This window comes from Dendrobates tinctorius, unplaced genomic scaffold (assembly GCF_039654945.1).
Source record: "Dendrobates tinctorius isolate UK_male_01 unplaced genomic scaffold, ASM3965494v1 ptg000184l, whole genome shotgun sequence".
NCBI lineage: Eukaryota > Metazoa > Chordata > Amphibia > Anura > Dendrobatidae > Dendrobates > Dendrobates tinctorius.
The window spans coordinates 4,622,943-4,649,895 of record NW_027361851.1 but is presented as its reverse complement, the minus strand read 5'-3'; the positions used below and the strand labels follow the sequence as shown (position 1 = coordinate 4,649,895).

Genomic DNA, 26,953 nt, shown 5'->3' with positions numbered 1-26,953 from the left:
CGCCCCGTTCTTGGCCAGCCAAGGAGCGTAGCAGGAGAATTCTCAGATGTTCCAAGGCTTCAATTGCCCTCCCCAGTGAAGCCACAATTTCTTGATTTGTAGGTGTTCCTTAAAAGGAAATGGATAGTTTAATTTTTAATTCTATCCAAGGATTAAATTTACAGGTACGTGTTTGTTATTTCACACTTACGGTTTTGTGCTTCCTGATTATTAACCCCTTTCTACCATGTGACGTACTATCCCGTCCATGTGCCCTGGGACTTAATTCCCACGGACGGGATAGTACGTCACAACGATCAGCTGCGCTCACAGAGTGAGCGCCGCTGATCGCGGCCAGGTGTCAGCTGATTATCACAGCTGACAGCCGGCACTATGTGTCAGGGGCGGTCACGGACCACCCCCGACACGTTAACCCCTTGCACACCGCGATCAAACACGATCGCGGTGTACCGGGGTTAAAGGGAAGCATCGGCAGGGAGGGGGCTCCCTCCGTGCTTCCCTGAGCCCCCCCACAGCAGCGCAATGTGCAACGCTACTACGGGGGGCTCCTTCCCTGCAGGTCCCCGGATCCAAGATGGCGACGGGGACCTTCGGGGGCTTGCAGGGAGCTGGCTTCCTCAGTGCCCGCAAAGCGCAGGCATGAGGAAGTCTGCTTCAATGCCTGTGACAGATTGCTGATCTGTCACAGCAATCTGTGATGTGACAGATCAGCGATCTGTCACAGGACAGTGATGTCCCCCCTGGGACAATGTAATAAAATATAAAAAAAAGTGTAAAAATCACTAAATAAATTTTAAAAAAAATATTCCCTAATAAATTCATTCCTTGGGAAAAAAAAAAACAATAAAAGTACACATATTTGATATCGCCGCATCTGTAACGACCCGCCCTATAAAACTGTCCCATTAGTTAACCCCTTTAGCGAACCCCTTAAAAAATAAAAATAAACTAAGCAAAAAATAATGATTTATATCATACCGCCCAACAAAAAGTGCAATAACGCACGATCAAAAAGACGCATATAAATATCCATGATACCGTTGAAAACGTCATCTTGTCCTGCAAAAAATGAGCTGCCATACAGCGTCATCAGTGAAAAAATGAAAAAGTTATAGCTCGCAGAATAAAGCGATGCAAAAATAATTATTTTTTATATAAAATTGTTTTCATTGCATAAAAGTGCCAAAGCATAAAAAAAAAGACATAAATGAGGTATCGCTGTAACCGTACTGACCCGAAGAATAAAACTGCCTTATTAATTTTACCGCACGCGGAACGGTGTAAACGCATCCCCCAAAAGAAATTCATGAAACGCTGGTTTTTGTTCATTCTGCGTCCCAAAAATTGGAATAAAAAGTGATCAAAAGATGTCATGTGCCCGAAAATGATACCAATAAAAACGTCAACTCCTCCCACACAAAATAAGACCTCACATGACTCGGTGGGTCAAAATACGGAAAAATTATAGCTCTCAATATGTGGTGATGCAAAAACTATTTTTACAATAAAAAGCGTCTTTTAGCGTGTGACAGCTGCCAAACATCAAAACCGCCATAAATAGTAAATCAAACCCCCCGTTATCACCCCCTTAGTTAGGGAAAAATAATAAAATGAAAAAAATGTATTTATTTCCATTTTCCCGTTAGGGTTAGGGCTAGGGCTAGAGTTAGGGCTGAGATTAGGGTTAGGGGTGTGTTGGGGTTAGGGTTGGAGTTAGAATTGGGGGGTTTCCACTGTTTGGGCACATCAGGTGCTCTCCAAACACAGCATGGTGTCTGATCTCAATTCCAGCCAATACTGCATTGAAAAAGTCAACTGGTGCTCCTTCCCTTCCAAGCTCTGCCATGCGCCCAAACAGTGTTTTACCCCCACATATGGGGTATCAGCCTACTCAGGACAAATTGCAAAACAACTTTTCGGGTCCAATTTCTCCTGTTACCCTTAGGAAAATAAAAAATTGGGGGCAAAAATATAATTTTTGTGGAAAAAAATATGATTTTTTTATTTTCACGCCCGGGCGTTATAAACTTCTGTGAAGCACTTGGGGGTTCAAAGTGCTCACCACACATCTAGATAAGTTCCTTGGGGGGTCTAGTTTCCAAAATGGGGTCCCTTGTGGGGAGTTTCCACTGTTTAGGCACATCAGAGGCTCTTCAAAGGCAACATGACACCCGCAGACCATTCCATCAAAATCTGCATTCCAAAACGTCACTACTTCCCTTCCGAGCCCTGACGTGTGCCCATACAGTAGTTTTCTCCCACATATGGGGTATCAGCATACTCAGGACAAATTGGACAACAACTTTGGGGTCCAATTTCTCCTGTTACCCTTGGGAAAATAAAAAAATGGGGACTAAAAGATCATATTTGTGGAAAAAATATGATTCTTTTATTTTCACACCCGGGCGTTATAAACTTCTGTGAAGCACTGGGGGGGTTCAAAGTGCTCACCACACATCTAGATAAGTTCCTTAGGGGGTCTAGTTTCCAAAATTGTCTCACTTGTGGGGGGTTTCCACTGTTTAGGTACATCAGGGGCTTTCCAAAAGCAACATGACACCCGCAGACCATTCCATCAAAGTCTGCATTCCAAAACGTCACTACTTCCCTTCCGAGCCCTGACGAGTGCCCATACAGTAGTTTTCTCCCACATATGGGGTATCAACGTACTCAGGACAAATTGGACAACAACTTTTGGGGTCCAATTTCACCTGATACACTTGGAAAAATAAAAAAATTGGGGACTAAAAGATCATGCTTGTGGAAAAAATGCGATTTTTTTTATTTTCACCCCCAGGCATTATAAACTTCTGTGAAGCACTGGGGGGTTCAAAGTGCTCACCACACATCTACATAAGTTCCTTGGGGGGTCTAGTTTCCAAAATGGTGTTATTTGTGGGGGGTTTCCACTGTTTTGGTACATCAGGGGCTTTCCAAACGCGACATGGTGTCCGATCTCAATTCCAGCCAAAAAAGTCAAATGGAGCTGCTTCCCTTCCAAGCTCTGCCATGCGCCTAAATAGTCATTTACACCCACATATGGGGTATCAGCGTACTCAGGACAAATTGCACAATATCTTTTAGGGTCCTGTTACCCTTGGAAAAATAAGAATTGAGGGAGAAAAGTTCATTTTTGTGGAAAAAATATGATTTTTTTAATTGTACGGCTGTACGTTATAAACTTCTGTGAAGCCCTTGGGGGTTAAAAGTTCTCACCACACATCTAGATAAATTCCTTGGGGGGGTCTAGTTTCCAAAATGGGGTCACTTGTGGGGGGTTTCCACTGTTTAAGTACATCAGGGGCTCCCCAAACGTGACATGGCGTCCGATCTGAATTCCAGCCAATTTTGCATTGAAAAAGTCAAATGGCGCTTTTTCCCTTCTGAGCTCTGCCATGCACACAACAGTGGTTACCCCCCACATATCAGGTATCAGCGTACTCAGAACAAATTGCACAATAACTTTTACAGTCCAACTTCTCCTTTTACCCTTGGTAAAATAAAAAAAAATTGAACCTGAAATATTTTTTTTGTGAAAAAAAGTTAAATGTTCATTTTTTTTTAAATATTCAAAAAATTCCTGTGAAGCACCTGAAGGGTTAATAAACTTCTTGAATGTGGTTTTGAGCACCTTAAGGGGTGCAGTTTTTAGAATGGTGTCACTTTTGGGTATTTTCTATCATATAGACCCCTCAAAGTGGCTTCAAATGTGATGTGGTCCGTAAAAATAAAATGGTGTTGCAAAAATGAGAAATCGCTGGTCAACTTTTAACCCTTATAACTTCCTAACAAAAAAAATTTTGGTTCCAAAATTGTGCTGATGTAAAGTAAACATGTGGGAAATGTTACTTATTAAGTTTTTTGTGTGCTGTATCTCTGTTATTTAAGGGCATAAAAATTCAAATTTGGAAAATTATGAAATTTTCAAAAATTTCGCCAAATTTCCATTTTTTTCACAAATAAACGCAAGTTATATGAATGAAATTTTACCACTAACATGAAGTACAATATGTCACGAGAAAACAATGTCAGAATCACCAGGATCCATGGAAGCGTTTCAGAGTTATTACCTCATAAATGGACAGTGGTCAGAATTGTAAAAATTGGCTCGGTCATGAACGTGCAAACCACCCTTGGGGGTTAAGGGGTTAACACTGGATGCGCCTTCCATCGATTCGGGTGGAGATGGGCTCACGGACCACCCCAATCCTCTCGCATCCTCGGGGTCTCGGGAAGTTGTGTCCTGCTGTTGTTCAGGCTCATCATCTGACTCCTCCTCCTGTGGTTCCGCGTCTGCAGGTGCAGGAGAAAAGAATGCCCCATAAAGATTAATCCAAAGTTTAATTAAATGACATGACTGATATCTATTTTAAATTCTACAATACCTCAAAAAAGGGCAGTATATAACTCCATACAGTATTATGCTCCATATGTAATCTGGCCCATTTATAATGCAACGGTATATGATGGGCTCCATGGATGCTGCTACAGTGTATGATGCGCCCAAATAATGCTCCATATATCATCAGGCCCATTTATAATGCTACGGTATATGATGGGCTCCATGGTTGCTGCTACAGTGTATGATGCGCCCAAATAATGCTCCATATATCATCAGGCCCATTTATAATGCTGCGGTATATGATGTGTTCCATGGATGCTGCTACAGTGTATGATGTGCCCCAATAATGCTCCATATATCATCATGCCCATTTATAATGCTGCAGTATATGATGGGCTCCATGGATGCTGCTACAGTGTATGATGCGCCCAAATAATGCTCCATATATAATCTGGCCCATTTATAATGCTACGGTATATGATGTGCTCCATGGATGCTGCTACAGTGTTTGATGCGCCCCGATAATGCTCCATATATCATCAGGCCCATTTATAATGCTACAGTATATCATAAATTTTTCAATATTTTTTTTTCACATTATTCCCTTATTGAATTATTAATTATTACATTGCACAGGGTGGGGGGAGGGGTTTAACACTCACCACGATGGGATGCGCTCTGTGAGCATATGCTTGCAAGGTGGTCACGCGATCTGTACCGCAGATCTGCCAATTTTTTGCGTATCTGGGTGGTGGAGCGGTGAATCCCAAACCGTGTTGCCAGGCCATGCTTTATCCTGCGCAGCACAGCTTGTTTGTGCAGGATCGGGTGCTCATATTGTTCAGCGCACTCATAGTCCCTGGCCTGCATCTCTTCAATGAGGTAACGTACCTCTGGCTCCCCCCACGACGCCTGGCTGCCATTTTAACGCCTCTCTACAGTGACTAGGCCGCAACAGCATTCTAAAACATGCCCACGACGCATTAGCTCCGCCCAGTGTTATCGGTGGGGGGCCCGGCTATTAGAGAGCGCTAATGCGTTCATTCCTATGATGCAATTGCGTCCTGAAATTGATGTTTCTTCAATTATGCGTTATAGATCATAAAATAAACTATATTTGTATGCATGCATGTATGTAAAAGTTTGAATGTGTATATGTGGGTTTGTGTATATATGTGTGTTTCTATATATGTGTGTAGATGTGGAATATGTATGTTAATATGTATGTATGTATTTATCAGTATACTAATGTGCCTAAGTTGGTTTAAGAAACTTAACAAAAAGAAACATTGAGAAACCAAGGTTTTGTTATAGAAAAGAACAAAGTTTATTATCCAAAGCATTAGAAAACTGTTAAAATATTGAATACAAACATAATTATCCATAACCTAAAAGACACATAATATTATCAAAAAATGTCCAAAAATGAAAGTAATGTTAACTTTATCATGAGTAGTCCGCTATAAGTTGTGGTGCTGCCAATTAACAGCACCGGGACCTTTAAAATAGGCACAGTAATTGTCTCTGCAGGTCTTTGCATCCTGTGTGTTTCTTCCGGGTCCCAAAGGCCGAAGGCCAGCAATTGCATGTTCGGTTGCCCGCCATTCGCCGAGCTAAACTTCTCCGCTCTGGTTCACAGAGTCCACAAAGCCAGGAGGACAGTATGAAATTGAATCCCGGCGGCGAAGGAAATTGTGAAGCACACAACAGGTTAAAACTACAGTCAATAGAGTCAAGTTTGAGGTTAATGGGTGTGTGCACAACACGACGTGCCCTTGATAAACGGTAATTATAAATTCTCCATTCCGGTGTGAGAGTTTTTGAGGGAAAGGCTTAATAAGATTGGGATGAAGCAGGAACAAAGTTCAGGTTTCCTCTTGTGTTTGAGTAGGAAGGCAGGTGAAGTTCGGAGTTATACAAACGCTCTCAAAAATAAGTATTCTCCGAAACCCCACCATCGGAAACCCTTCCATTCATTCCAACGTCAACATAAATGAACTCGTAGTAGTCGTTTACAAGGGCCATCAGTATGATGCTGAAATAGCCCTTGTAGTTGTAGAAATATGATCCACTGTTAGGTGGTTGACTTATACGGACATGTTTACCATCCAAAGTGCCACCACAGTTCGGGAACTGCCACAACTGATCAAAATCGTTGGCGATCTCGGAAAGCCTCTGTGGTGGGAAACTCCATGTAGGTCCAAAGACAACTAAAAATCGCCTTACACGTTTCCGGAATGAGAACGCTCAGCAGTGGCCTTGAAATGGCAGAAGAAAAATGCCAATCTTGCAAGGAGCGTCCGGTGGCCAGGTAGCGTAGCGTGACTGCCAATCTCTCATCTGCTGGGTTGGCAGCACGCATTACTGTATCCAGGGGCGTAACTAGAACTGATTAGGCTCCATAGCAAACTTTTAAACGGGGCCCCCTCAAAGACACACCCCTCAAAGACACCCCCCTTCTAGACGCACCCCCTTCTAGACGCACCCCCTTCAAGACGCACCCCCTTCAAGACGCACCCTCTTACCGTTAATGCATACTAGAGTTGGCTGAGTGGCTGGCCTGGCATTAATTAAGCTGAGACAGTGAGGGCTGCCTGCCTTCCTCCGCGCAAACCGACCTCCAGGAACTACATTTCCCAGAGGTCCATGCGGCAGGCAGCTCTGCAAAGAGCTAATAGACAGCGAGGGCTCAGGGAAGGGGCGGGACTGAACTAGTCTGAAGCAATACACTGGCTGCAGGCAGGGAGGCGGGCCCAATATGTGCTTCGCTCCGCACAGCAGGCACAGAAATGCAGCGTAGGCTGCAAAATCATAGTGTACATTTTTTTCCACCGGGGCCCCAGATCCCCTACACTACACACTCCGGGCCGGCGGGCCCCCAAGACAGCGTTGGCCACAGCACCTGCCGGAGCGCCGCGGTAATGTGCCGTATATACTCGTGTATAAGCCGACCCGTGTATAAGCCAACCCGCCTAATTTTGTCACAAAAAACTGGGAAAACTTACTGACTCACGTATAAGCCTAGGGTGGAAAATGCCGACGCTACTGGTAAATTTCAAAAATAAAATGGGCCCCGTAAGATGCTCCATAAAGTTCATGATGGGTTTCATAAGATGCTCCACACAAAAATATGCCTAATAATGCTGCACAGTGAATAATGGTGGCCCTATAACATGCTCCATAATTACATATGCACCATATAATGCTGCAGTGATTGGTGGCCCCTTGTAATGCTGCACAGTGATTAATGGCCCCTTGTAATGCTGCACAGTGATTAGTGGCCGCTTGTAATGCTGCAGTGATTGGTGGCCCCTTGTAATGCTGCACAGTGATTATTGGCCCCTTGTAATGCTGCACAGTGATTGGTGGCCCCTTGTAATGCTGCAGTGATTAGTGGCCCCTTGTAATGCTGCACAGTGATTAATGGCCCCTTGTAATGCTGCACAGTGATTAATGGCCCCTTGTAATGCTGCACAGTGATTAATGGCCCCTTGTAATGCTGCAGTGATTAGTGGCCCCTTGTAATGCTGCACAGTGATTATTGGCCCCTTGTAATGCTGCAGTGATTAGTGGCCCCTTGTAATGCTACACAGTGATTAGTGGCCCCTTGTAATGCTGCAGTGATTAGTGGCCCCTTGTAATGCTGCACAGTGATTACTGGCCCCTTGTAATGCTGCAGTGATTAGTGGCCCCTTGTAATGCTGCACAGTGATTGGTGGCCTCTTGTAATGCTGAAGTGATTAGTGGCCCCTTGTAATGCTGCACAGTGATTAGTGGCCCCTTGTAATGCTGCAGTGATTGGTGGCCCCTTGTAATGCAGCACAGTGATTAGTGGCCCCTTGTAATGCTGCACAGTAATTGGTGGCCCCTTGTAATGCTGCAGTGATTAGTGGCCCCTTGTAATGCTGCACAGTGATTGGTGGCCCCTTGTAATGCTGCAGTGATTAGTGGCCCCTTGTAATGCTGCTCAGTGATTACTGGCCCCTTATAATGCTGCACAGTAATTATTGGCCCCTTGTAATGCTGCAGTGATTATTGGCCCCTTGTAATGCTGCAGAGTGATTAGTGGCCCCTTGTAATGCTGCACAGTGATTAGTGGCCCCTTGTAATGCTGCACAGTGATTACTGGCCCCTTGTAATGCTGCACAGTGATTAGTGGCCCCTTATAATGCTGCACAGTGATTACTGGCCCCTTATAATGCTGCACAGTGATTACTGGCCCCTTGTAATGCTGCACAGTGATTAGTGGCCCCTTGTAATGCTGCACAGTGATTAGTGGCCCCTTGTAATGCTGCACAGTGATTAGTGGCCCCTTGTAATGCTGCACAGTGATTGGTGGCCCCTTGTAATGCTGCAGTGATTAGTGGCCCCTTGTAATGCTGCACAGTGATTACTGGCCGCTTGTAATGCTGCACGGTCATTAGTGGCCCCTTACAATGCTGCTGCCGCTGTCTCTATTAAAGAAAAAAAAAAACCTATATACTTACCTCGTCTCTGCTGCTGCAGCTGCTGCTCCTCAGCGTTGCCGGCCCTGCACAGTGACTGTTCAGGCAGAGGGCGCCTGCTAACTACATCATGGCACCCTCTGACCTGAACGTCACTGCCAGAGGAAGCAAGACAGCAGAGCGATGCGCAGTGGTGGAACGGGGGACAGGTGAATATGGCTCCCTCCGTTATACTCACCTCTCCTGCATGTCTCTTGCAGCCTCCCCCCCATGCTTATTCCATCTCAGCGCTGTTCTTCCTGCTTTCAGTGTCCATGTGGTGCCGCTCATTACATATGTGCATATGTAATGAGCCGCTCATTACATATGCGCATATGTAATGAGCGGCCGCTGAAAGCAGGACTAACAGTGCTGAGAAGATGGAATAAGCAGGGGGGAGGCTGCAAAAGACATGCAGGAGAGGTGAGTATGTACTTAATTGCACTACCCGGGTAGCGCCGATCGGAGCCGGGGACCCGGGCCCCTATTTAGGCTGGGCCCCAAAGCATCCGCTTCGGCTGCTACCCCGGTAGTTACGCCAGTGACTGTATCCTTGCATTCAATAAGTGGTATAATTTTGTCCAGTAAAAATCAGAATGATTCCTCAGACATCCGCAGATAATTGCAGAAATCATGCAGATTTTTTTCCTGAAGCTCTTTCACCAACTGCATGTGGGACAATTCGGACCTCCTCTGCAGCCAATCTCTTGTCCACATGTGACGCTTTCTTTTTGAACGCCTCTCCTGCATCCGAGATTCTTCTTGACTCCGATGTTCCTCAACAAGTAAAGGTACTGTCACACTTAGCGATGTACCAGCGATCCCGACCAGCGATATGACGCGGTCAGGATCGCTGGTACATCGCTAAGTGGTTGCTAGTGAGCTGCCACACAGGCAGATCTCACCAGCGACATCGCAGGGGTCGGGGGTCGCTAATTACCTGTCAGACGAGGTGATCCAGACGTCCTCTCGCCCACGTCCATGCGTCTCTCGTCTCCACAGCAGGAAGCGCAGCAGGAAGCAGACGACGAGAAGCAGTCCAGGACGTTCTCGCGCGATCAGCGATAACCAGTGGGGGAGCGGTCGGAGGTAAGTATCAGACATAGCGATATCGCTAGCAATATCGCTATAACGTCACAAAAACTAGTGACGTTATAGCGATATTGCTAGCGATATCGCTCACTGTGACAGGCCCTTAAAGCAGCGACCACGACAGCACACTCTGCATTGTTCATGATGGTGCTAACTGAGACAAACAAACAAAAAAAAACATTAGTTGTTTTGTGTTGGGGGTTGGGTGTGTGCATACAAGACCACCTAAAATGGCTGACCCAGGTATTAAACATATGCACAGACAAAGAAACCACACCCTCCCTCCAAAAAGCGGTATGAAAACATATAATTGGTAACTGTTCTATAAATTAGTTAAAATGGAAACGCAGTTGAGACCACAAATGATACCTACTGTGAGCAGGAGAACCGTTGATGAATAGAAATCTCAGTGATGAATAGCAAGCCAGAGAACGCTAGAACAGCGATCGGCAAGAAGGTGCAAACTGAAATAAAAAAAAAAAGTTACAATAGTTGTTTTGTTGGGGGTTGGGTGCGCGCACACAAGACCACCTAATATGGCAGACCAGGCATTAAATATACGCAGAGACAAAGAAACCACACCCTCCCTCCGACAAGATCAATGAAAGCAGAAAATTGGTAAATGTTCTATCAAGTTGTGAAAATGGCAATGCTGTAGAGACCCAAAATTATACCTACTGAGATCAGAAGATCCGTTGATGAATTGATATAGCAGTGTGAAATCACAGCCAGAGAACGCTATTTCGATGTGTGACCGGCAAGAAGGGACAAAGAACACAAACGCTGCTAAGCTGCCTTCTTCATGGGGTCAGGAACAAAGTAGAAAAGCGCCACTGTGTTACATTCTTTAAGGGCAAAGGCGCCAATCAGAACGCAGTAGCGACCACCAATCCCAATCGGAGCTAAGGGGCGCGGAAAAGGCACCGCTTAAACACGCCCATTGTTTCTCGTTTCAAGTTGCTAGCGAGGTCGTTGGTTTGATGTCAAACAGAACGATGCATGCTACCCAGCGGGGCCTCAACGACCAAAAAAATGTCCAGACTTTTGTGAAACGACCACGTCACACGTAGCGATATCGCTTGTAAGGTTGCTGCTGTGTCACAAAACTTGTGACTCAGCAGCGATCTCGCTAGCGATCTCGCTGTGTGTGACGGGGCCCTAAGGGCCCCGTCACACATAGTGAGATTGCTAGCGAGATCGCTGCTGAGTCACAAGTTTTGTGATGCAACAGCGATCCCACCAGTGATATCGCTGTGTGTGACACATCAGCGACCGGCCCCCATGCTGGGTAGCGCTGATCATGCTCGAAAGCTCTGGACATTTTTTTGATTGCTGAGGTCCCGCTGCGTAGCATGTATCGTCATGTTTGACACCTACCCAACGAGCTCGTTAGCGACTCAGAAGCGAGACAAAGGCATGGATTTGCGTTCCCTTTTCCACGCCCCCCTCTGCTCCGATTGATGGTCGCTACCGCGTCCTGATTGGCGGCCTTGCTTTTAAAAGAAGGTAACATAATAGCACTTCAGTTCTTTGTTCCGGACCGGGTGCGTACTTGTTTGCAGATCCTAGTAGCGTTCACCGGCTGTGACTCCACATTGTCTCATCTACTATTTCATCTATATTCAACGGTACACCTATACTCTGTGATCACGGTATGTATAGTTTGGGGTCTCAAATGCGTTGCCATTTTACTTAATTTCTAGTATTCTTAAAATTCAGTGCTATCATTGCTCTAGAGGGAGGGAGAGAGTTGGTTGATGGCTTGACTTCTATCTGTGTACATAGGCTCTTGAACAAGCAGCCATTTTAGGGTGTAACGAGTGCACACACAGACCAAACAGTATTCCATTTCAAATTTTTTTTTTGTTTATTATTTACTTTTGACAATGTTCCATGTATGCTCACTGTATGCTATTCTTCATTTCTTTTTTTACAGATGTCTTATAATAGTGAGGAATTTGTACGTGAGCTGAATCGGTCTCTGTCCTGCCTTTGGCAGATTAAATCGGCCGACTACAGCAATAGAATCAAAAAAAGAGGCATATGAGAAAATTATTGCCCTCTTTAAGCGGCATAAGCCCACCGAAAAGGTGGATGAAAACCTTGTTCGGAAGATCCAGGGTCTACGCACCATGTAAAAGAAGGAGCTCAACAAGGTGGAGAAGTCAAGGAAGTCTGGTGCCGGCACAAATGAGGTTTACGTGCCCTCGTTGTGGTACTATGACTTGCTTGGCTTCACCCGTGACCAGGAGCTTCCTCCGAAAACATTTTCTTCGATGCGGCCAAACATGGAGCAAGACCCTGAGATCCTGAATGATCCAGACTCCCCTGTTGGAGATGTAAGTACCTTCTTTGTTCCCCTGGAAATAGCATTTTTACTTTGTATGTACATGCCATGGTTGAATTGAAAATAGTAACTATGGTTTTACCCGCTTAATTCTGCAGTTTACTAAAGTTATCTCTTCCAGTTCAGATAAGTATACTCCTTTACTATTTTCACCCCACTCAGTTCTCATAACTAGAGTTGAGCGATACCAGCCGATACTTGAAAATATCGGATCGAATGGATCGGCCGATCTTAAAAAAAAGTATCGGTATCGCCGATTCTGATACCGGGAACCAATGCAAGTCAATGTGGCCAAAATATCGGAATTAAAAAAAACCCTTTCTTTCCTTGTAGGTTAATTCTACATGAAGAAAAACAACTAAGAATAATGTAGAATGTATTGTGGGAGGTGGAGGAGACATTAAAGCCATAGAGGTTTAGCCCAATCAAATGGAATAGCAGGAATTAAACTTTTTTTTTAAAGACGTTAGGAGTTACAAAGATATTGACTATGTTAGCCTCATTTATATTTTGCCAGACATGTATGTCTTCTTCTTCTTTCTTCTTCTTTCTTATTCCTCTTCCTTTTTTTACCTTCTTCTTATTATTATTATTATTCCTTTTTTTACATTCTTCTTCTTCTTCTTCCTTTTTTTACATTCTTCTACTTCCTTTTTTTACATTCTTCTTCTTATTCCTTTTTTTACATTCTTCTTCTTCTTCCTTTTTTTAAATTCTTCTACTTCCTTTTTTTACATTCTTCTTCTTCTTCCTTTTCTTACATTCTTCATATTCTTCTTATTCAACAATTATTATTCTACATATTCAACTTCTTCATCTTCTTCCTATTCTTCTTCATCATATTCTTGTTTGTGTCAGGCATTCCTGTAGTTGTTATCTAGAAAAGTTAGAAGTTTACACCTTCTGTTCTGCCTGTCACAAAAGATTTACAACAGGATTTGTCCGCGTTCAGTTTGGCCTGCAGCAGCAGGCCTTTTCCGGGGGCACCACGAGGAGGAACGGACTCACCCCCATACACTGCTTAGTCTTCTTCTGCTTATAAATAAGATATTATCATTTGCTCAGAGTATTAGTCTTATGCTTAATGTTCTTCTGCTTTGTTTTCTTATGCTTCTTTGTCTTCTCTCTCTTGTTGTTCTGCATCTTGGTGGTTGTCTTCCTGTTCTTTGTCCTCTTGAACCAGCTGACGGTACCGGCACCCGGAGGGGCAGCAGAAGGAACAAGAGCCAATGGCACTACCGAGGACCAGCTGACGGTGCTGGAACCCGGTTACTAAGCAGGAGGTACCTGTGCTACAAAGCACTACCAAGGACCAGCAGACGTTGCCGAAACTCGGATACCGAGATGGAGGCACCTAGGCCAAAGGCTCTGACGAGAACCAGCTGACGGTGCTGGAACCCGGAGGGGTAGCATAAGCTGCAAGAGCAAATGGAAATAACGAGGACCAGCTGACAGTGCTGGCACCCGGAGGGGCAGCAGAAGGAATAAGAGCCAATGGCACAACCGAGGACCAGCTGACGGTGCTGGAACCCGGTTACTAAGCAGGAGGTACCTGTGCTACAAAGCACTACCAAGGACCAGCAGACGTTGCCGGAACTCGGATACCGAGATGGAGGCACCTAGGCCAAAGGCTCTGACGAGAACCAGCTGACGGTGCTGGAACCCGGAGGGGTAGCATAAGCTGCAAGAGCAAATGGAAATAGCGAGGACCAGCTGACAGTGCTGGCACCCAGAGGGGCAGCAGAAGGAATAAGAGCCAATGGCACAACCGAGGACCAGCTGACGGTGCTGGAACCCGGTTACTAAGCAGGAGGTACCTGTGCTACAAAGCACTACCAAGGACCAGCAGACGTTGCCGGAACTCGGATACCGAGATGGAGGCACCTAGGCCAAAGGCTCTGACGAGAACCAGCTGACGGTGCTGGAACCCGGAGGGGTAGCATAAGCTGCAAGAGCAAATGGAAATAACGAGGACCAGCTGACAGTGCTGGCACCCGGAGGGGCAGCAGAAGGAATAAGAGCCAATGGCACAACCGAGGACCAGCTGACGGTGCTGGAACCCGGTTACTAAGCAGGAGGTACCTGTGCTACAAAGCACTACCAAGGACCAGCAGACGTTGCCGGAACTCGGAAACCGAGATGGAGGCACCTAGGCCAAAGGCTCTGACGAGAACCAGCTGACGGTGCTGGAACCCGGAGGGGTAGCATAAGCTGCAAGAGCAAATGGAAATAGCGAGGACCAGCTGACAGTGCTGGCACCCAGAGGGGCAGCAGAAGGAATAAGAGCCAATGGCACAACCGAGGACCAGCTGACGGTGCTGGAACCCGGTTACTAAGCAGGAGGTACCTGTGCTACAAAGCACTACCAAGGACCAGCAGACGTTGCCGGAACTCGGATACCGAGATGGAGGCACCTAGACCAAAGGCTCTGACGAGAACCAGCTGACGGTGCTGGAACCCGGAGGGGCAGCTGAAGTTACCCCTGAAAAGCAAAGTTGGCATGCCGCAAGCTGGCCGCAGTTACCGAATCACACAGTCCTACAGGGGGTGCTTGTCCTACTGGCACTACGGAACAAGCCTTTCTTACCAGAACCCGCAGTCCACATAGGAAGCACCTAAACTGCTGGCACCCTAGCCTCGGCTAACCCAACCGCAACACGACATGGCAACTTGGGGTGGCAAACTGACATTGACACTTCCCGGAAACAGCAGGCAGGGCTGGAACCAAGCTGGGCAGGAGGGAGTACCCATGCCAAAGTCAGTTATGAGCAGCAACTGGCGATGTTGGAGCCCAGGGACAAGCACTTAGCAGGCTGAGGCCTGATGTGCTGTCAATTGGGAGGCAGCAGGACAGATTGCCATCAAAACAGCAGGGGAACAGCTGACGTTACTGAACCCCACAAACACAGGAGCTAGTGTTTTACTCTGTGAAGACGGCACTTCCGAGCAACAACTGGCTGTGTTGAAGCCCAGGGACAAGCACGGAGCAGGCTGAGGCTGCATTGAAGAAATTTTAAGATCGGTTGTAGACTTCTACAAATTTTAACCAAGCTCCACTTAGGCCTGTGGCTTCACTGATATTCGGATTTCCCCTGTCCTCCAACCCCGCCAGTTACAGCTCCGAAGTGGCGTCTGCACAATCCACACTTGTTCCTGTGTTACAGGTGTTCAGTCCGGTCAGTCCGGTCATAACTAGTTATGGGAATGTGGACAGAGCAGGCGACATTGCCGGACACACATCAGGGGATTAACTGACCGGACTGAACACCTGTAACACAGGAACAAGTGTGGATTGTGCAGACGCCACTTCGGAGCTGTAACTGGCGGGGTTGGAGGACAGGGGAAATACGAGAGACAGTGGAGCCACAGGCCTAATTGGAGCACGGTTAAAAATCAGTAGTAGTACGACTGTGTAGGCAGCAGGAGACTTTGCCATCCACACAGCAGGGGATCAGCTGACGTTACTGAACCCCACTGAGACACGGGAGCAAGTGTCTCTTTCCGTGTGGACGGCACTTCCGAGCTACAACTGGCTGTGTTGAAGCCCAGGAAATAGGAGGGTGTAGGCAGAGGCCTACTGTATTTGGAATGTGGAGACAGCAGGAGAGACTGCCATCCACACAGCAGGGGATCAGCTGACGTTACTGAACCCCACTGAGACACGGGAGCAAGTGTCTCTTTCCGTGTGGACTGCACTTCCGAGCTACAACTGGCTGTGTTGAAGCCCAGGAAATAGGAGGGTGTAGGCAGAGTCCTACTGTATTTGGAATGTGGTGACAGCAGGAGAGACTGCCATCCACACAGCAGGGGATCAGCTGACGTTACTGAACCCCACTGAGACACGGGAGCAAGTGTCTCTTTCCGTGTGGACGGCACTTCCGAGCTACAACTGGCTGTGTTGAAGCCCAGGAAATAGGAGGGTGTAGGCAGAGGCCTACTGTATTTGGAATGTGGAGACAGCAGGAGAGACTGCCATCCACACAGCAGGGGATCAGCTGACGTTACTGAACCCCACTGAGACACGGGAGCAAGTGTCTCTTTCCGTGTGGACGGCACTTCCGAGCTACAACTGGCTGTGTTGAAGCCCAGGAAATAGGAGGGTGTAGGCAGAGTCCTACTGTATTTGGAATGTGGTGACAGCAGGAGAGACTGCCATCCACACAGCAGGGGATCAGCTGACGTTACTGAACCCCACTGAGACACAGGAGCAAGTGTCTCTTTCCGTGTGGACGGCACTTCCGAGCTACAACTGGCTGTGTTGAAGCCCAGGAAATAGGAGGGTGTAGGCAGAGGCCTACTGTATTTGGAATGTGGAGACAGCAGGAGAGACTGCCATCCACACAGCAGGGGATCAGCTGACGTTACTGAACCCCACTGAGACACGGGAGCAAGTGTCTCTTTCCGTGTGGACGGCACTTCCGAGCTACAACTGGCTGTGTTGAAGCCCAGGAAATAGGAGGGTGTAGGCAGAGGCCTACTGTATTTGGAATATGGTGACAGCAGGAGAGACTGCCATCCACACAGCAGGGGGTCAGCTGACGTTACTGAACCCCACTGAGACACGGGAGCAAGTGTCTCTTTCCGTGTGGACGGCACTTCCGAGCTACAACTGGCTGTGTTGAAGCCCAGGAAATAGGAGGGTGTAGGCAGAGGCCTACTGTATTTGGAATGTGGAGACAGCAGGAGAGACTGCCATCCACACAGCAGGGGATCAGCTGACGTTACTGAACCCCACTGAGACACGGGAGCAAGTGTCTCTTTCCGTGTGGACGGCACTTCCGAGCTACAACTGGCTGTGTTGAAGCCCAGGAAATAGGAAGGTGTAGGCAGAGGCCTACTGTATTTGGAATGTGGTGACAGCAGGGGAGACTGCCATCCACACAGCAGGGGATCAGCTGACGTTACTGAACCCCACTGAGACACGGGAGCAAGTGTCTCTTTCCGTGTGGACGGCACTTCCGAGCTACAACTGGCTGTGTTGAAGCCCAGGAAATAGGAGGGTGTAGGCAGAGGCCTACTGTATTTGGAATGTGGAGACAGCAGGAGAGACTGCCATCCACACAGCAGGGGATCAGCTGACGTTACTGAACCCCACTGAGACACGGGAGCAAGTGTCTCTTTCCGTGTGGACGGCACTTCCGAGCTACAACTGGCTGTGTTGAAGCCCAGGAAATAGGAGGGTGTAGGCAGAGGCCTACTGTATTTGGAATGTGGAGACAGCAGGAGAGACTGCCATCCACACAGCAGGGGATCAGCTGACGTTACTGAACCCCACTGAGACACGGGAGCAAGTGTCTCTTTCCGTGTGGACGGCACTTCCAAGCTACAACTGGCTGTGTTGAAGCCCAGGAAATAGGAGGGTGTAGGCAGAGGCCTACTGTATTTGGAATGTGGAGACAGCAGGAGAGACTGCCATCCACACAGCAGGGGATCAGCTGACGTTACTGAACCCCACTGAGACACGGGAGCAAGTGTCTCTTTCCGTGTGGACGGCACTTCCGAGCTACAACTGGCTGTGTTGAAGCCCAGGAAATAGGAGGGTGTAGGCAGAGGCCTACTGTCTTTGGAATGCGGAGACAGCAGCAGAGACTGCCATCTCCACAGCAGGGGAACAGCTGGCAGTGCTGAACCCCACTAACACTTGAACGAATGTGTTTGGCTCTGTGGAGACGACACTTCTGAACACCAACTGATGCTGTTGGAGCCCAGGATTAGGCGAGGAGCAGGCTGGGGCCTGTTGCTTTTGGCAGGTGAAGGCAGCAGGAGACTTGCCATCTCCACAGCAGGGGAACAGCTGGCAGTGCTGAACCCCACTAACACTTGAACGAATGTGTTTGGCTCTGTGGAGATGACACTTCTGAACACCAACTGACACTGTTGGAGCCCAGGATCAGGCGTGGAGCAGGCTGGGGCCTACTGGATTTTGGCAGGTGTAGGCAGCAGGAGACTTGCCATCTCCACAGCAGGGGAACAGCTGGCAGTGCTGAACCCCACTAACACTTGAACAAATGTGTTTGGCTCTGTGGAGATGACACTTCTGAACACCAACTGACGCTGTTGGAGCCCAGGATTAGGCGAGGAGCAGGCTGGGGCCTGTTGCTTTTGGCAGGTGTAGGCAGCAGGAGACTTGCCATCTCCACAGCAGGGGAACAGCTGGCAGTGCTGAACCCCACTAACACTTGAACAAATGTGTTTGGCTCTGTGGAGATGACACTTCTGAACACCAACTGACGCTGTTGGAGCCCAGGATCAGGCGTGGAGCAGGCTGGGGCCTACTGGATTTTGGCAGGTGTAGGCAGCAGGAGACTTGCCATCTCCACAGCAGGGGAACAGCTGGCAGTGCTGAACCCCACTAACACTTGAACGAATGTGTTTGGCTCTGTGGAGTTGACACTTCTGAACACCAACTGACGCTGTTGGAGCCCAGGATTAGGCGAGGAGCAGGCTGGGGCCTGTTGCTTTTGGCAGGTGAAGGCAGCAGGAGACTTGCCATCTCCACAGCAGGGGAACAGCTGGCAGTGCTGAACCCCACTAACACTTGAACGAATGTGTTTGGCTCTGTGGAGATGACACTTCTGAACACCAACTGACGCTGTTGGAGCCCAGGATCAGGCGTGGAGCAGGCTGGGGCCTACTGGATTTTGGCAGGTGTAGGCAGCAGGAGACTTGCCATCTCCACAGCAGGGGAACAGCTGGCAGTGCTGAACCCCACTAACACTTGAACGAATGTGTTTGGCTCTGTGGAGATGACACTTCTGAACACCAACTGACGCTGTTGGAGCCCAGGATCAGGAGTGGAGCAGGCTGGGGCCTACTGGATTTTGGCAGGTGTAGGCAGCAAGAGACTTGCCATCTCCACAGCAGGGGAACAGCTGGCAGTGCTGAACCCCACTAACACTTGAACGAATGTGTTTGGCTCTGTGGAGATGACACTTCTGAACACCAACTGACGCTGTTGGAGCCCAGGATCAGGCGTGGAGCAGGCTGGGGCCTACTGGATTTTGGCAGGTGTAGGCAGCAGGAGACTTGCCATCTCCACAGCAGGGGAACAGCTGGCAGTGCTGAACCCCACTAACACTTGAACGAATGTGTTTGGCTCTGTGGAGATGACACTTCTGAACACCAACTGACGCTGTTGGAGCCCAGGATCAGGCGTGGAGCAGGCTGGGGCCTACTGGATTTTGGCAGGTGTAGGCAGCAGGAGACTTGCCATCTCCACATCAGGGGAACAGCTGGCAGTGCTGAACCCCACTAACACTTGAACGAATGTGTTTGGCTCTGTGGAGATGACACTTCTGAACACCAACTGACGCTGTTGGAGCCCAGGATCAGGCGTGGAGCAGGCTGGGGCCTACTGGATTTTGGCAGGTGTAGGCAGCAGGAGACTTGCCATCTCCACAGCAGGGGAACAGCTGGCAGTGCTGAACCCCACTAACACTTGAACGAATGTGTTTGGCTCTGTGGAGATGACACTTCTGAACACCAACTGACGCTGTTGGAGCCCAGGATCAGGCGTGGAGCAGGCTGGGGCCTACTGGATTTTGGCAGGTGTAGGCAGCAGGAGACTTGCCATCTCCACAGCAGGGGAACAGCTGGCAGTGCTGAACCCCACTAACACTTGAACGAATGTGTTTGGCTCTGTGGAGATGACACTTCTGAACACCAACTGACGCTGTTGGAGCCCAGGATCAGGCGTGGAGCAGGCTGGGGCCTACTGGATTTTGGCAGGTGTAGGCAGCAGGAGACTTGCCATCTCCACAGCAGGGGAACAGCTGGCAGTGCTGAACCCCACTAACACTTGAACGAATGTGTTTGGCTCTGTGGAGATGACACTTCTGAACACCAACTGATGCTGTTGGAGCCCAGGATCAGGCGTGGAGCAGGCTGGGGCCTACTGGATTTTGGCAGGTGTAGGCAGCAGGAGACTTGCCATCTCCACATCAGGGGAACAGCTGGCAGTGCTGAACCCCACTAACACTTGAACGAATGTGTTTGGCTCTGTGGAGATGACACTTCTGAACACCAACTGACGCTGTTGGAGCCCAGGATCAGGCGTGGAGCAGGCTGGGGCCTACTGGATTTTGGCAGGTGTAGGCAGCAGGAGACTTGCCATCTCCACAGCAGGGGAACAGCTGGCAGTGCTGAACCCCACTAACACTTGAACGAATGTGTTTGGCTCTGTGGAGATGACACTTCTGAACACCAACTGACGCTGTTGGAGCCCAGGATCAGGCGTGGAGCAGGCTGGGGCCTACTGGATTTTGGCAGGTGTAGGCAGCAGGAGACTTGCCATCTCCACAGCAGGGGAACAGCTGGCAGTGCTGAACCCCACTAACACTTGAACGAATGTGTTTGGCTCTGTGGAGATGACACTTCTGAACACCAACTGACACTGTTGGAGCCCAGGATCAGGCGTGGAGCAGGCTGGGGCCTACTGGATTTTGGCAGGTGTAGGCAGCAGGAGACTTGCCATCTCCACAGCAGGGGAACAGCTGGCAGTGCTGAACCCCACTAACACTTGAATGAATGTGTTTGGCTCTGTGGAGATGACACTTCTGAACACCAACTGACGCTGTTGGAGCCCAGGATCAGGCGTGGAGCAGGCTGGGGCCTACTGGATTTTGGCAGGTGTAGGCAGCAGGAGACTTGCCATCTCCACAGCAGGGGAACAGCTGGCAGTGCTGGCAGTGCTGAACCCCACTAACACTTGAACGAATGTGTTTGGCTCTGTGGAGATGAAACTTCTGAACACCGACTGACGCTGTTGGAGCCCAGGATTACGCATGCCGCATGCAGAGGCCAATGGGCAGCGGTTTTTATGGAGGTTGTTGATTACTACTGATTCTAACCATGCTCCACTTAGGCCTCTTTGGAGATCCAGGCCTTGTTCATTTTCAGAAAAGTCAGCCGGTCAACATTATTGGAAGATAGTCGCGTGCGACGGTCTGTTAGTACACCACCTGCGGCACTAAAGACACGTTCCGATAATACACTGGCAGCAGGGCAAGCCAGCACCTCCAATGCATACTGGCTAAGCTCTGGCCATGTATCCAGCTTAGAGACCCAAAACTTGAAGGGGGAGTACAGTGACAGGGCAAGACATGTAGTCTGACACCATCTGACGGAAGCGTTGCTTCCTGCTGACTCGAGGCGTCGCTGATGGTGTAGACAATTGTGGTGGACACACAAAACTTTGCCACATTTGGGCCATAGTGGTCTTGCCTTGTGCTGCGGCGCTGCCTCTGCTCCCTCTTTGTGCAGAGTTTCCTCCACTGCCTCGACGCACAGAGCTGCTTTGTAAAGCACTAGCAACAATGCTGTCGGGTGGAATGGAAAACATTATGGACTGCACCAGTGACTCTTCGTACTCCCGCAGTTTACGCTCCCGGTTCAACGTTGGTATGAGCCTTTGTACGCTGTCCCGGTAGCGAGGATCTAGGAGGGTGTACACCCAATAATCAGCCGAGACGAGAATGTGGGCAATGCGGCGGTCGTTTCTCAGGCACTGCAGCATGAAATCAACCATGTGCTGCAGACTCCCAACTGCCAAAGAACCGCTGTCCCCTGTTTGAGGCGTGACCTCGGCCTGCTCTGCATCACCCCACCCTCGCTGTACATACTGAGTAGAGGTTTGTGTACCTCCATCCTCTGGAGAGATGTCTTCCTCCTCCATCGACTCCTCCTCATCCTCCTCACAAAGTGTCCCCTGCCTAGGCCTTTGTGAGGAAACACGTAGCGCAGACTGTCCAGAAGCAGATGGCATTTGGGACTCCTCATCCTCCACCTCTTCCGAAACCTCATCCCTTAGTGCTTGCAGTGTTTGTTGAATCAGGCAGATAAGGGGGACAGTCATGCTGACTAGTGCATCATCTGCACTCGCCATCCGCGTGGATTCATCGAAGGCACGCAAAACGAGGCAGATGTCCTTCATAGAGGCCCACTCAATGGTGCTGAAGTGTGAACGGCGCACAGTGCGACTTGTTTGCGCCTGATGCAGCTGGTACTCCATGACTGCTGCCTGCTGCTCACACAACCGCTCCAACATATGTAACGTTGAATTCCACCGGGTGGGTAGGTCACATATGATGCGATGTTCCGGAAGGCCAAATCGTCGCTGCAGAGCAGCGAGGCGCGATCTTGTCGTGCTGGAACGCCGCAAGTGAGCGCACTCTATGCGGACCGTGTGCAACAGTGCATCAAGATCCGGATAGTCCCTCAGAAAGCTCTGCACGACCAAGTTAAGCACATGTGCCAGACATGGGATGTGTGTGAGGTTGCCTAGGCCAAGAGCTGCCACCAGATTTCGGCCATTGTCACACACTACCAAGCCCGGCTGGAGATTCGCTGGCCCAAACCACACATCGCTCTCCTGCTTGATAGCATTCCAGAGCTCCTGCGCTGTGTGGCTTCGATTCCCCAAAGAAATTAATTTGAGTACAGCCTGTTGACGTTTGGCCATGGCTGTGCTCATATCGGTCGTAACAGGCTCCTGCTCTGCTGTTTCTGAGGAACTTGAGTAGGAGGAGGAGTCTATGTGTACAGACTGGAGTCCTGCAATCCGTGGCATTGGAAGAACACGTACAGCGCCACTCTCCAGATCTGTACCCGGCTCCACAACATTGACCCAGTGGGCAGTGAGGGAAAGGTATCATCCCTGTCCATGGTTACTGGTCCACGCATCGGTGGTCAGGTGGACCTTGCTACTAACGGCGTTTAGTAGCGCATGTTTTATTTTGCCCTTAACATGTTTCTGCAGGGCAGGGACGGCTCGCCTGCTGAAATAAAAGCGGCTGGGCACGTTGTATTGGGGGACTGCCAATGCCATTAAGTCCCGGAAGGTGTCAGTGTCCACCAGCCTGAATGATAGCATTTCAACTGCCAGAAGTTTGGCAATGCCAGCATTCAGAGACTGTGCTCGGGGATGGTTTGCCGAGTAAGGGCGCCTTTTATCCCATGCCTGTGCTACCGATGGCTGTGATGGATGGGAACGTGCTGCTATGGGTGGAATCTGACAGGGTCTCCGGACAACAGTGGCAGAGGTTCTTCCTTGGCGATCCTGTGAGGAAGCCGAACCAGCAGTGTGTGAGCTGGAGGAAGAGGCCCCAACACGAACTGAAGAGGTGGTAGGTGGTGCTGTACGTTGGCCTACGTCTTCAGGGTGTCTCTGCAACTCCAACTCGTGCTTGGTGCGCACATGTTTCCACATATTTGTGGTATTGAGGTTGCTGACATTTCTCCCTCTTTTGACTATCTGATGAAACAGCTTGCATTTGACAAAGCAAATGTCATCTGCAACTGTGTCAAAAAAGGACCACGCACTGCAACTCTTGGGAGCGCCCGTTTTGCCTTTGGAATGAGGAATGCTCCTAACGGGTGCCGAAGTGGAGGGTACAGGCAACCAAGTCTTCCCCCTCCCTCTGCCTCCTGTTTTGGCCGGTAGGGGAATCTCTTCCTCCGAGCTGCTCCCACCACCTTCCTGTTCCTCACGCCATGATGGGTCAAGGACCTCATCATCTTCCCTCCCCTCTTCAAACAGCTGCTTCTCCGGGGTTGTCTCGTCAGCACCGTGCGCACCAGAAAGTGACAACTGAGTCTCGTCATCATCTGATGCGTACTGAGGTGTGCTGACCATAGGCACTGGCCCACTCGCCTCTTCAGATTCAGAGGGACAAAGAAGTTGCGCATCACTGCATACTCCCTCTTCTTCACATTCAGGAATGCTGCTTGGCTGGCCCCCTCTTTCCAAGCCAACAGATTCCGAGAACAGAAGTAGAGACTGTGATGGCTCCTGTCCATGTCTCTCTGACTGCCTGGGCACTTTGGCAGGTGGTGAAGAGACAGATGGTTGCTCTTCGGTGCTCTGGTCCTGAGAGGCTGTGGAAGTAATTGAAGTCGATGCGTTAGCTGCCATCCATCCGACAACGGCTTCAATTTGTTCCTCCCGCAGCAGTGGGGTACGTTGAGGTCCTACAAAGCTGCGCATAAAGGACTGTTGCCTGCTAAAACTGGGGGATGCTGATCCACTGGTGCCCGCAGCAGGCCCAGAATCCCCACGTCCTCTACCTGCAGAATCCCCACGTCCTCTCCCTGCAGAATCCCCACGTCCTCTCCCTGCTGAAACTCCACGCCCACGCCCACGCGCCTTACTCCCTGCCTTCTTCATCTTGCCAGACTGCTTAAGATAGGCAGAAAAGTACAAAGGGGGGCCTTAGTGTGCTTATTCCTGAACAGCTGGTTACAGGTACAAGAAACACTAATTTTATGAAGTGTGTGTGTGTGGACTACACTTTAATAGGAGCTGATGTGGCCTACACAAGTTCCAAATGTAGTGTTTGATGAACTTTTTTTGTGGTTTCTTTGTTGGAAACAAACTCAAAGTATGTGAACAAAGAATTGAAACTGATAGTATCACCAACTTTTTGGAGCTATTACAATGCAGGCAGGTAACCTACAATGCAAAAGATGAGGCTCCAAAAAAATTGGGTAATACTAATCTGGCTGCGCCGGCAGGGCACAAGCCAGAAAAAAAGGCTCCTCTATCTACTCCTATATAGTGTTTGCAACCAACCAATGTTGATGGATACGGATGGATGCACACTAATAGGAGAAGAAAAAATGAGCTGCACTCAAAGACAAATATGTGTGAGGCAGTGACGCACGTTGAGCGTCCTACAACCAGACGTAGCTGCAGGACACTCTACTCTGCGTGAGCTGCACTCACACACAGTCAGAGACCTCTCAGACAGCCGTGAACAGTGCAGCTAAGTGGGCACTGGCACTGACAGGCTGCAGAAAGGCTCCGCTGTGTACTCCTATATAGTGTTTGCAACCACCGTAGATGGAGACGGATGGATGCACACTAATAGAAGAAAAAATGAGCTGCAATAAAAGAAAAATGTGTGAGGCAGTGACACGCTGAGCGTCCTACAACCAGACGTAGCTGCAGGACACACTACTCAGCGTGAGCTGCACTCACACACAGTCAGAGACCTCTCAGACAGCCGTGAACAGTGCAGCAAAGTGGACACTAGCACTGAATGGCTGCAGAAAGGCTCCGCTGTCTACTACTAGTGTTTGCAACCAACGTATATGGATACGGATGGAAGCACACTAGATTGAAATTATGTAAAAAATGCAGCTCAAAAATTAAAAGATGTATGAGGCAGCAGTGAGGCACGCTGGGCAGCCTACAACCTGACGTGGCTGCAGGACCCACTCCACAGCGTGAGCTGCACTCACACAGCCCTTGCAGACAGTTGTGAACACTGCTGCTAGGGCAAAGAAGGCTACAGTGGTGGTTTATGTAGCCTGGGTAAAGCACTAGATGTTTGGTGGAATCGCTATTTCTAACTGTCCCTCACAGTCTTCTACAGCAGCCTGTCCCTAACTGAATTCACAGCAGAGTGAACCAGAAATGGCGGCTGCGGTGGCTTTTATAGTGCATCATGACATCATTTTGGCAGCCAATCACAGCCATGCCAATAGTTAACATGCCTACATGCCTAACAGGATGTGCCCACACTTCGGAGGATTCCCATTGGCTTAATCAAAGCAAGCAGGCTCATAGCATGATGGGAACTTCCGATTCCGATTCCGGTATCCGATATGACAAAAGTATCGGAAGTCAGTATCGGAATTCCGATACCGCTAATATCGGCCGATACCTGATACTTGCGGTATCGGAATCCTCAACACTAGTGGTAGAGGTTTTTTCACCGCTTAGCATATATGTTTTTCCTTTTGTGCCTCAGCTCTATATGGACCTATCTACTTCATCCTGGACTATGCAGTACTAGTTCCCAACAGATTAAACGTCCACGATACCTCTAAGGAGTTCTATACATTTTCCTATGTATAATTATACATTCCTTATGCAAGGTATATAATTTAACTATATCCACTCATTCTTTACTTATCCTTGTGAGACAAAAATAAAGTATTGCAATATTTTATCATTTTTTTCATTTATTTATTATTTTTTATTTTTTATTTCTCATTTCCCAGGCATTTAATTCAGTATACCTACTCTTATAATAATAGGAGATACCATTTAGATCAACATGATATTTTATAGTAGGTATGACTACAACATTCTTCTAATGATACCACTATGAGTAGATATTTCACTACCATAACTATCCACCTGATTCACCATAGATCTCCATAGGAATTCTTACTTGGGTACCGGATTATCATTCCGTGATAGCAGTCGGGTATGTCCCCTCCCTTTCTTTTCTTTTATTTCAACTTTATTTTCCCTTTTCACCTGGTTCTCCTTTCTCAATATTGTGATATATATTGCTCTGTACATAATGTGATCACCACTATATGATTATATTACCTGTGATTTACATTAAGATCACTAATTAATATGTTTGTACAACATTGTATATTGTATAATTTTTATGAGGACCTGTTATGATTTTCTTCTGTATATATCTTGTACTTTTATATAGCAGACTGAGGAAGGCCGATAATAGGCCGAAACGTTTCCAGGACTGCAATAAAATATAAAATAAATCTAATTTGCAAAGGATTCAGTGGAGTGCCAAGTTGTCATGCTCGCCATGTCTGTTATGTCCGCCATGTCTGTTTTGCCTCATGACCCTAGAGCAGTGTGCACACTCACCTCATGTCTGCTGAGCTGCAAGATGCCTGCGTTTCTGCTTTGCCTTCTGTGATCTTCTC

General features: G+C 48.5%; 1 long non-coding RNA gene across 1 annotated transcript; it reads right to left on the bottom strand.

The window, feature by feature from the left end:
• Window positions 1-26,953, bottom strand: LOC141055085 (uncharacterized). The gene is made up of 4 exons (XR_012221475.1): window positions 26,895-26,953; window positions 10,292-10,382; window positions 4,071-4,293; window positions 1-108 (listed from the first exon to the last, which is right to left on the bottom strand). It is a non-coding gene; the product is annotated as an uncharacterized lncRNA (long non-coding RNA).